The sequence below is a fragment of the Myotis yumanensis genome, unplaced genomic scaffold (assembly GCF_028538775.1).
Source record: "Myotis yumanensis isolate MYYU_CA2020_CCGP unplaced genomic scaffold, mMyoYum1.0.hap1 SCAF_9, whole genome shotgun sequence".
In the NCBI taxonomy this organism is placed as follows: Eukaryota; Metazoa; Chordata; class Mammalia; order Chiroptera; family Vespertilionidae; genus Myotis; species Myotis yumanensis.
In genome coordinates, this window is record NW_027223760.1 from 52,719,559 (window position 1) to 52,731,454 (window position 11,896).

Consider the following 11,896-nt stretch of genomic DNA (forward strand, 5'->3'; position numbering starts at 1 on the left):
GGCAGAGCCAGAGGGATCAAGTATAGAGAAGTGTGGACAAGATAAGCCAACTCAGCTTTATCACAGTTCTCAAACTGCAGTGAAATCTCCATTTACTAAGTCACTCAACTTTGTCCAAGCCAGCAAAGCAAGGGAGATGTTACGGGATTATCAGTACAAATATTCAAGAATGACTGGGATATGCTTCTCGTGGTTATAACCAAAGTAGAAATGATCTTTGGGCTCTTAATTTAGATTCAGTTGAGAAGATTAACTAATCACCACGAATTATTTTAGCTACTGTCTAGTTTTTTCTGTACCTAACATGTCCCTTGTATGTGATATTTTACCATATAAAACTTATTCAAATGCTTAGTTGGGCATCAGTGCAGCATTAAGCGATATCTTGGCCATTTGGTTAAGTTACTGTTTTAGCTACTGGAACAACAAAGCTATATGAGTTATGAGATTCACTGGCTCACTGATTTAGGAGAGAAGTGCTTAAACATTTTGGTCTTAAAATCTATTATTATATGAAGAGAACAAAAAAACTATTGTTTGACAGATCCTGCCTGCCTCAGGTTTATTTGTACAATCAACACAGGTGGACACTAGCTCCATGCAGATAGCAGCCCAGGGTTACACCAGTCCTTCTGTCCTCCAATCAACAGGCAAAGGCCTCTACTGTGGAGCTTTTGTGGGGGCCTGGGAACCTATGGGAACCTAAGCCAGAGTTGGAGCCAGAGTCTGAGCCTAAGCTGGAGCTGCAGCCTGGGGTTTAGTTTGAGCCTTGGCCTTGGACTTTGGCCAACTGAGCCTGAAACCCGTGGTGATGTGGGCACAAGCATGTTTCCCAAGCTTGAGGTGAGAAATAGAGGCAAGTCGACCGAGCCTGTGGCTGCCTCACTTTGGGACCTTGGGCTTGACCTCCTTCTGCTTTCTGAGGGCCTTGATAGCCTCAGCATGTGCCCTCGTGGTCTTGACATTGTTGGTCTCTATCGTCTACAGGCCTTCCTTACGCTTCCTGGCAAAGTGCATGTTCCTCAGGAACTTGGGCTCCACCCTCTTCAGAGATTTGTATCTTTGTTATCAGGGTTTTTTGATGTTACTTCTGTGTCATTTTGGGAACTGGTTGTGCATGGTATGGTTCTTGGACTTGGCCATAGCTGCACCGAAATCCACCTAAAGAATGATATTTTTAATGTGGTTCATCTCTATAGATATTTACCAAATTAGAAATTAAAGGAAAATGTTGAAAATATATTGATTCATTCATTCACTTTAAGCCACAATAATAAACTCTATATGTTAATATTAATAACTCATTACATATGAATATATTTAGAATGTTATTGTTTTACATTTTTGCAAATACCTTTAATGCCTGGCTTAATAGAAGACAGCTGGATTCTCTTATCTGCGTTCTGCAGTCAAACTGACACAATAGCATACTTCATGTGGCCCCTGCAAAACTCCACTGCATACTCATAGAATGAAAGAAAAACGCAAATGCCATCTTGGTATTATTATGACCTCAAAGACCTCTTAGGGACGCTCAGGAATTTCTATAACACACTTTGAAAACTTCTTCTCTAGGATGATAAGGATAAAACACAACTTTTACACAGAGGTGAAAAGGTATGATGTCTCCCAAGCAACCACAATGAAAGTAGTAGACATGCCCCACTGGTTCCCCCTAAACCCACTCGTTGTGTCATTTATTGTTAACAAGTACAGAAGCAGGGAAAGAAGAAAATGATTTCCAAAGGTATATTATTAAAAAGAAAAATCTTTTTGTAAGATTTTTGGGAGATATCTCTATCTATTCTTAAATTTAATAAATTTATTTATTAAACAAAAACAAATATCCTATTGCCAGTTGGAAATAGATATTTATTTCACATGTGATAAAGTAGAAGATACATAAATTGTTTATAGGTATATTAAAAAGTTGTATTATGGAATATTTTCAAAATAGTTGAAACTAGCTCTTTGTGTTAATATTATCACATAATAATTCACAAAGGAAGATTTTAAAGTGATAAAATTGTTTTACATAAATTTCATACTAATCTAGTTTTTCTAAGTGAAGAACTAATTTAGGGGAACAGGACTGATGACTTGTAGTCAGTCATTCCACTTCCCTTTGTCAGAGCACCCTTCCCTTTGTGGAGCAACAAAAGTTAATAAAGGCTGGCTTTACTTAAGTAAGAAACTGGTAAGAAGCATTCACAAAGCGTTCTGGCTTTTCTTAACAAAGAAAGAGAAAGTCGGTTTATACATTTTTGTGGTTGTTCATACATAAAAAATGCAATCCTTAACGGAGTGGGGTACAACTCCTCTCCAGCTGGGTCTCATTTTACTTAGAGGAATACAGAGTTCAATGACAGGAAAATATGTGATATTCACACAAATTGAAATGACATTGAAAATATTTACTAAATATGTCTAAATATTATAGAACATCAACGGGTAAAAATATAATCAGGAGTACACAAAAGTAGCAAGTCTCAGAAAATAAATTATTGCACCAATATTGATTAATCTCACTTTATAGCCAGGCTTCTTATCTCTATTCTCCTTCAGGTAGCTCTAAACCCTTTTATTTTATTCCTTTTTAATTGTAATTACTCACTGGTGTGTCTGTAAGTTCTAACAGAGAAGAAACTATTTTTACTTACATCTGAAATGCAATAACTTAACAAAGTGATTGATGTAGCGTTGCTTATCGATAATTATTCGAGAAATAAACAAATGAATGTATTCACATTTTATTGAAGAAGAAGTGATTTTCCCAAACTCCTCCGCCAACAGGTGATGCTATCAGGGTTTACCTGAAAGAGAATCCTCTGCTGTTTTGTCTCCTCTGCTCTGCTGACAACCAGATATTTCCTCTTGGGCAAGTCACTCCTCCATTTTTTGGCTGTTTTTCTTATTGCAAAGTAAGTGGTGAACCACATGGTTTCTAAATTATCCTCTAGTTCTAACATGTTAATCTTAATATTTATTCTGTTGCCAATTGATACATTTGTACTGTGTTTATTGCAATAGGCGAGGGAAAGTAATACTTTTTGGCATTATACAATATTTATCAAATTGATGATATATATCATTATGAAAAAAAGTGAAATAATGGTAAAAATACAAACTAATCCCCCTATGAAGAGATAACTGGGATCACAGCTTCCCATTTTATTGAATGCTGGTCATTTCTTCGAGGTAATATAAAAACTAAAATCCTTAAAATTTTGGGTTAACCAACAATGCCATTTAATGACACTGTACTCATACCCCTTCTTGTCACAGGCGGCTTTGGGTTGCATCCCATATACTCTAAAGCTACTTACCAAGACAATTATCTTCTCTAAACATTTCTTCTGTTTCTAAAGCAATGAAATAATCCCACAGTTTCAAAAAATCAATTCAGTAAGTATTTTATAATAAGACTTCTTACTATTTAAACTGTGCACTATTCAATACGAAAAAGGATAGGTATTCATAAAATAAAGTGGGAAAATTGCTTATAATAAAGGTAGTCATGTGGCCTGGCATTCATTCCTTTTAAAAGCAAAGCTTTTAGGTTTTTTTATAAGAGAAAGGAATCAGTCATGCTTGGCGAAAACATGAAATTTCAAAACACATGGAATTTCCATGATTTCAGAGACTTTCTCCTAGAATATTTACACTGATTATTTTTCTTTAGGAAACTGTCTTTAATAAGCAGTGGTGAAGAACTTCAGCTGTGTGTCACAGCCTCAGTTCAAGTCTCAGTTCTGCTCTTACTAGCCAGTCTTTTGGTTAGTTATTTAACTTTTCCTTACTTTAGTTTTTCTGTATTTAAACCAGGGCTAATGATAGTATGTACCTCATAGTCCTGTTGTAATAATTAATGTTAATAATTATAAAGAGCTTATAAAATTCTAGACATATAGTTAACATGCTTTGAATGTTTAATTAGTAAATAGATCTGATAAAATGGCTTTCAATGTATACCTGGATACACCACAAGTAATTTAGCCTATAACAAAAACTAAAAAGACTGTATAAAATAGAGTGTATGATGGCTAAGTAGCTAAACAGGAAAACCTACACGGACAAAAATGGTGAGTAAAAAAAGAAATGTGGGGAAAACAAACCATTTCTGTGTTTCATATGTAGTTAATATTCAAAGTCATCTAACTTTCCATGATATGCATGGGTAGCAATAAATGTTTGCAACTTGTGTTGAGGCATAAAATTTTAAACTGCTTTAAGAAGATCTATAAGATTCTTTTTGTAAAGAGAAATAAATGAGCTGTTCTGTGTTCCAAATGAAATATCAAATAAAATGTTGAAAAGGTTTTCTATCAAAGAAATTCTTTGTGCTATATTTTACACCCTAGCAAAAAAATACAAAAGCACCTTTATGTTTGGAACATTAAGAAATTTAGGTTTGCACTGGCGTAGTATAATTTCATAACAAAGTACAAAATGGCAAGCTCAGATGGTTTGCCATGAACTATAATCGCTTTTAAAAAAAAAGAACACATGAAAAGATCATTTTGATAAACAATTTTAGAGAAGAGACAAAAACATAGACAAGGTATTTAAAAATAAAATGAGAGGAGAAATGATACTAAACTAAGAAGCATAATCATGGGTTCTATGAGCAAGCTTAGCAGAAAATAAATCCAGAAGAGTGATAATAAGTCCTGAGAAGTCTAAGAAAATGGGAGGTTTCAGATTTTGGAAGAAAAAGAGAAAGAAGGGTTAAAAGGACATTAAATTATCAAAGCTTATCATGTATAGTAGGGGGAAGTTGGAGGATAAAGGATATCACAGAGATAGATAGATATATGTACAATTAAAATAGGCTTTAATTATTTTTAAAAGGTAACAAATATACCAGCAAAGAGGATTAAATATAGGATGTTAAAACTGGAGTTAATACAGTGTTGTGCTCATAAATGATTAACAATGAACTCTCAAGAAGTCCTGCCCTGCATCACCTGGCAATTTCCCCAGTATAAATATTCCACTGTGACTGGTTTTGAGCTGCCAGTGTGACATCACTGAACATTAAGTTGAGGAGATATCTGCAGTAACACACCATTGTGTAGTGTTTCCAGCATAATTATTGGCCTTTACCAGCCAGCATGAGCTGGCTCCACCATACCACTAGACCTTCACGGACTATCTTCTGTTTCTGAGAAACAGATAATTAGCAAGAAAAGTAAATATTGTGCAAGATTACATACTAGAGTATAAGTGTTGTGAAGCAAAGACACAGGGTGATGGCTCAGGGGAGAGGATTGCTTAAGGTGGAGTGGACACAGCTTTCTGAGGTGGTGACAGAGGCACTAAGGGATGAAAATGAGCTGGAGAAATAGTTTTCCATTCAGAGAGAGAACAATACAGGGAAAGAAATCAGAAAAAGTGCATTCCAGGAAGCAACCAAACTTTTTGTTAGTTGATCACTAATCCATGCAGAGTCTGGTAGATGGTGCAAAAACATTTATTTAATTTTCTTGATTATTTACCTTTTAATTCGAAGTTCACTGAGGCTGGAACTCAGAGTTTCTTTCCTCTTTTCCCCCTCCTCAATCTCACCAGCCTTTTTCTACTTCCCTGCCCTCATCCTGAGGTTCTAAAAAGGTGATTTAATTTTCTTAAAATTGAAACTCCATTCCATGAGTTGGGATCTGACAATGTATTATAAAAAGAGGCATTAAGTCTTTCAAACTAATCAGAATCAAATATCTACAAATTAAATAATCCTTTGTAACACTTGTCACTATATAGCGCAATGATCATAGGTTAAGCACATGTATGCTATATATTTTAATCCTTCCCAAAGGAGAGGGGGGATTAAATTCATTTCTGCCTCATCAATTTTTAGATTATTTTAAAATTTCATCATCTTATGAAAACGAATAAGAACTTCATATTCTGTAAGTAGTCTCTCACTTTTCTGTCTATTGTCTGATGTGGGGAAGCATGGGACTTGGTTGGAAAGTATATAAGGAGGAATCTCCAAAAGGTTGAAGGCCTCTAGGGGGACCTTGCCGAAGGTGGCAGACCCTGCCTTGACTTTTCCAAACAAGTCTGATCCCCCAGGTGTTTTCTAGAATCTTTATGCTTAGTCTTCAGATGTCCTTGCTTAAAGGACACTACAGACGCATGTGTCTTCTCAAGGATGCTTACCCTCCTGATAGTATCTAATAGTTAATTTTAGTTCAAGCTGCTATAAAAGCCTAAGGAGGCAGGTGAACAGGGCTGTTTGGTTCCTCAAGCCAAGCAGTCCCTTAGCCCTCTCTTTCACAGAAACGTGTGTCAGAGTAATCATTCATATGTCGCTCAGGGTCTGCTGGTCAGCCCTGGCAGTTTGACATTAGGAGAAACTGAGAACATAGTAAAAAGCAGCAGTTTTATAGTATTGAATGTTTGACAATCCTTTAAAGATGACTTGCTTAATATATTCTTAGAAATGCACACATTGGTAATGCTACCTCATGTCTTCACCCTCCTAGCCATTTCACCCAAAACTTTGACCTATATTCCTTTAATTTTGGAAAGTAGCCTACAAGTTCTAATTGAGTGAGATGCCAGGAACACCAGAGATTCCTATGCTACTAACAGAAATATATCACAGATCTGATTGCTGTAAGTCTACAAGAATTTCTACAGCAGATAAAGCCAAGATAGTACTGAGGCTACATCACATGCAAATTGGGAGAATTTAAGATTTTCTATATTATAGATTTAAATGTCTTTTTTAAAAAGTACATCATAAGACCTGACCAAATGATCCAAATTTTTATTGCAATTCTTTCTATGGCTCTTGTCAGAGTTGCCATGTGCATTTCCACATTTGAATGAATAAAACTGGAAAATTATTTCATCCATTTGGTACTGAAAAATGTCTTGAGCAGATTTTTGGTTTTAAAAAATAAGGTTCATAAAGATACACTTTGTGGGAGAAAAAAATCACTTCAGCTTAGGGTGCACTGAGAATCTAAAAAGTGTCCTCACACAGAAAAAGACTGTCAGTCATTAGAGCAGATCTGGCAGATTGGGTTTTTAATCCTGTTTAATCAATCAATGTCAGTTGATTAAGACATACCTATTTACTGGATGTTCTCACATGTGATAAAAGATCATATAAGAAAAAACAATAATTAAGAATATATTAAATGAGACATATGAAAACATGCTCAAAGTCACTAATCATCCAATAGATGCAAATCAAAACGACAATGAGGTACCATCTCACACCTGTCAGAATTGCTATCATCAACAAACGACAAGTGCTGGAGAGGATGTGGAGAAAAATGAACCCTCTTGCACTGCTGGTGGGAATTCAGACTGGTGCAGCCACTGTGGAAAACAGTATGGAGTTTCCTCATAAAATTAAAAATGCAACTCCCATTTGACCCAGTAATCCCACTTCTAGAAATATATCCAAAGAAAACAGAAACACCAATCAGAAAGGATATATGCACCCTTATGTTCATAGCAGCACAATTTACAATAGCTGAGATTTGGAAACAGCCTAGATGCCCATGAGCAGATGAGTGGATTAAAAAACTGTGGTACATCTACACAATAGAATACTATGCTGCTGTAAAAAAGAAGGAATTCTTACCATTTGCAACAGCATGGATGGACCTGGAGAGCATTATGCTAAGCGAAATAAACCAGTCAGAGAAAGATGAATACCACATGATATCATTCATTTGTGGAATATAATGAACAACATGAACTGAACTGATGAACAAAAAAAGAACCAGAATCATAGAAGCATCAAATAAATTGTCCAACCTATGAGGGAAGGTGGGAGTGAGGGGGTAAGAGATCAACTAAGGACTTCTATGCATGCATATGAGCATAACCAATGGACATAGATGGTGGGTCAAGTTGGGGGGGGGTGGTGAGGGCATGGGCTGGGGGTTGGAGGCGGCTGGGGAAAGGTCAATGGGGGGAGAAAAGGAGACTCATGTAATACATTAAACAATAAAGAACACTTAAATTTAAAAAAGAATATATTAAATGTGTTCAAAAGAAACCCATGAGAGTGATAAGCATTCCAAATGGGATCATGGGTGTGGAAGGTGTCAGGGATGGCTTCCCAGTACTGCTCAGTTGAGTCCAAGGAATATGTACAAATTCAACTGGATGCAAAAGGGTAGAACATTCCAACAAAAGAGAATGTACTAAGGAATAGAAGACAGACAATATGGCCTGAGGACATGTAATATAACTCAGTTGATTTGATGAGCAAGGGATGGCAGGAATGAAGGCTGGAGAAATAAATAGAGATTAGTACAGAAAAATCTTTACATCCCATGTGTTTAGAAAATCAGAATATAAAGTAGGAAAATATGGTAAAAATTCCAATATCATATTATATTTTAACCAATACCCAAAGTACCAAATCAATAGCCATAGGTCCATAATGATATAAATAAATTGTTATTATTTTTTTAATCCTCATCCAAGGACATTTTTCCACTGATTTTCAGAGTGGAAGAGAGAGGGAAAGACAGAGAGAAATATTGGTTGCTCCTGCACCTGCCCAACCAGGGCCCAGGCCGGGGAGGAGCCTGCAATGGAGGTATGAGCCCTTGACTAGAATCAAACCCAGGATCCTTTGGTCCTCAAGCCGACACTCTATCCACTGAGCCAAACAGACTAGGGCAATTGTTATATTTTTTAGTGAGAGAGAATAAACAATCTTCGGTAGAAAAGAATTCCAAATAATTGATGCGATATTGACCCTGCCTCCATCCTATGGAGGTAGAGCATTAACTCTACCCCTTACGCGTGGGCTACACTTAGTGACTTTCCCCCCAAAGACTATAACATAGAGGGGACAGAGGAAAAGTAACTTTATAGTGGAGAAGCCTGAGAAACACTATGTCAGTTAGGTGGTTAAGGCTAACACCAACACGGTAACCTTGATATAATACAACGAGAATGGCCCTTTTCCCCTGTGGTCTCCCTCCCATAAGCCATAACCCAAGGCTAAATATGAGGAAAACAAATCCCATTTTGGTGCATTCTACAAAACGTCCAATGAGGACTACTCAAAACTCTCAAAGTCACTGAAATAAGGAGAGGCTGTCAAGTCATGTTGCAGTCAAGAGGAGCCTAAGAAGACACAATGACTAAATATAATGTGGGATCCTGGGAGGAAGCCTATGACAGACAACGGATGTTAGGTTAAAAACCAAGAAAACCTACATAAAATGTGGACTTCTGTTAATAATAATAATGTGTCAATATTGGTTCATTACTTGTGACAAATGTATCATACAAATGTAAGATGTTGCTAAGGGCAGGAGAGGGGTCACCAGGAGTGGGGTATATGGAAATTCTCTGTACCATCCTTTTTACTTTACTTTGTATATCAAGAAATTTTTCTCAGTCCCATTCAGTATTTCATATAAAAATATCTGCCTCAAACCAGGTTGCCCAAAAGTTGAAAATATTCTGCCTTTAAACATCCCCTTTGGAGAAGGTAGTAGGATTATATCAATGTAATATCCTCTCCCTTTCTGCAATAAGCAATACATTTGGTTTTGCTTGGGCAATGGGTTATGTGATGACTTCTTCAGGAAGTCTATAATCAACACTTGGGAAAACTCATGCAAGCAACAACTTTGACCCATAATCTTTTTGGTATATTAGAATATAATATATTTTGGTAATTGGCTTATATATTCCACTCCCAATAGTCTCCCCCATTCCGATTAGTATTATGTTATTAGAGTTTCTGATCACAGAAACCAGTCTGAGCTCTTTGCTGAAATGTAATATAAAACTTCACTCCTTCATTACAGGACCATAATACCCCTGAAATTATGCAACTAAGAACAAAAAAAAATACAAGGTTTTATGGATTATATTTCCACTCTGAAAGACCATCATGATAGTTATATTATAGTGACCATTAACTACTCCATTATTTTATTCTTAAAAAAAATGATATAGTATGTTTGTGAGGGAATACACAAATACCAAACACTGAGGAAACAGAAGGTAAAAAGAGGACACTTTAAATTGCTATTCATCTAGAAGTGAAAATGGGAATATCACAACTAATTATTAGATCAAATCATGTTAAATCAGCACTAGATTGTAGTAACTGCTTAGTAATTTGATAGCCTAGCAAAGCAGCCATTTCCTAATGATGACAGCTATTTACCCAGATGGAAAGTCACAGGAGATTGGGACTGCTGCCACACCACACAGCATTAATCAGAATAGCCATCAGTAATGGCCCCTTCAGCGTACCAAATCACTCATGATTAGTAGGGGTGGTTCAAGTTCAGAGAGTTGAGAAATTAGACAGCATGCCTCTTGGTCCCAGGACCAGGACTCTGCTGTTCACCAATCTGTTTGCCTGAGTTTTATGAGCTGGTTAGACTATGGTTCAAAGGATGCAAAGCCCTATATACGGGTTAGGTAGCCTAGTCCTACTCAGCCATTTTACGCCATATAGAAAATTTTAGGAAAAAAAGTGTTTTAACTCAGCTAATTCAAAGTACCTGTCTCCAAATATAAAACACATCACCCCTCACTGTCACCTCAACCCTTACCCCAACCCTGATGTTTTATCTCATTGCTGAGCCATGGGTCTTTTCTGAATATTACCTCATCCCCAACATTATACCAACTATGATATAATGCATCTCTTATCACAACTCTTATCTTCTTGAGTAAGTACTGGAGACTGAGAAACAAACTGCTACACATATTAAAATATCATAAAAATAAAAAATTTAAAGTCTAATAATTTACTTTCAAGTTCATGACATACTGCTCCTGACTGAAAATATTATTGGCATCAAAATGGTTAAGCAGCCGAAGCCGGTTTGGCTCAGTGGATAGAGCGTCGGCCTACGGACTGGAGGGTCCCGGGTTCGATTCCGGTCAAGGGCATGTGCCTGGGTTGCGGGCACATCCCCAGTAGGAGATGTGCAGGAGGCGGCTGATCGATGTTTCTCTCTCATCGATGTTTCTAACTCTCTATCCCTCTCTCTTCCTCTCTGTGGAAAATCAATAAAATATATATTTTTTTTAAAAATGGTTAAGCAAAGAGACTCAGCCATACTAGCTATATTTAAAGTGCTCAGCAGCCATATATAGCTAGTGACTTATCATATTGGACAGCACAAATATAAAGCATTTTTATTATGCTATAAATTTCTGCTGGACAGTGCTGGTTTGGAATGTTTATAGCTATAAAAGGTAGACTAAAAAAATATAAGCAAACAATAACATTGTCAGAAATTACTAGGTTTTGTTCCATTGATTTTTAAGTATGGATTTCAATGTTATTTGACAAATACATATTATGTTATCAACACAAAAACTGACATGCAATTGTCCCTTAACATCCACAGGGATTGGTTCCAGGATCCCTCCCCCACGCATGGATGCCAAAATCCACAGATGCTCTAGCCCAGGGGTGGGCAAACTTTTTGACTCGAGGGCCACAATGGGTTCTTAAACTGGACCGGAGGGCCGGAACAAAAGCATGGATGGAGTGTTTGTGTGAACTAATATAAATTCAAAGTAAACATCATTACATAAAAGGGTACGGTCTTTTTTTTTTTTTTTAGTTTTATTCATTTCAAACTGGCCGGATCCGGCCCGCGGGCCGTAGTTTGCCCACGGCTGCTCTAGCCCCTTATCCTATACAATAAAAGCCTAATATGCTAAGTGTCCGGTCGACCGGTTGACTGTTCAACCAATCAAAGCATAATATGCTAATGATATGCTAAGGCCGCTCAATTGCTCACTATGATGTGCACTGACCACCAGGGGACAGACAGTCAACTGGTTGACCAGTCACTATGATGTGCACTGACCACCAGGAGTCAGACAGTCGACCAGTCACTATGACGTGCATTGATCACTGGGGACAGATGCT

At 37.0% G+C, this 11,896-nt stretch overlaps 1 pseudogene; it reads right to left on the reverse strand.

The window, feature by feature from the left end:
* Window positions 1–660: 660 nt before the first annotated feature.
* LOC139016963 (large ribosomal subunit protein eL29 pseudogene) lies at window positions 661–1,143 on the reverse strand (annotated as a pseudogene).
* Window positions 1,144–11,896: the final 10,753 nt, after the last annotated feature.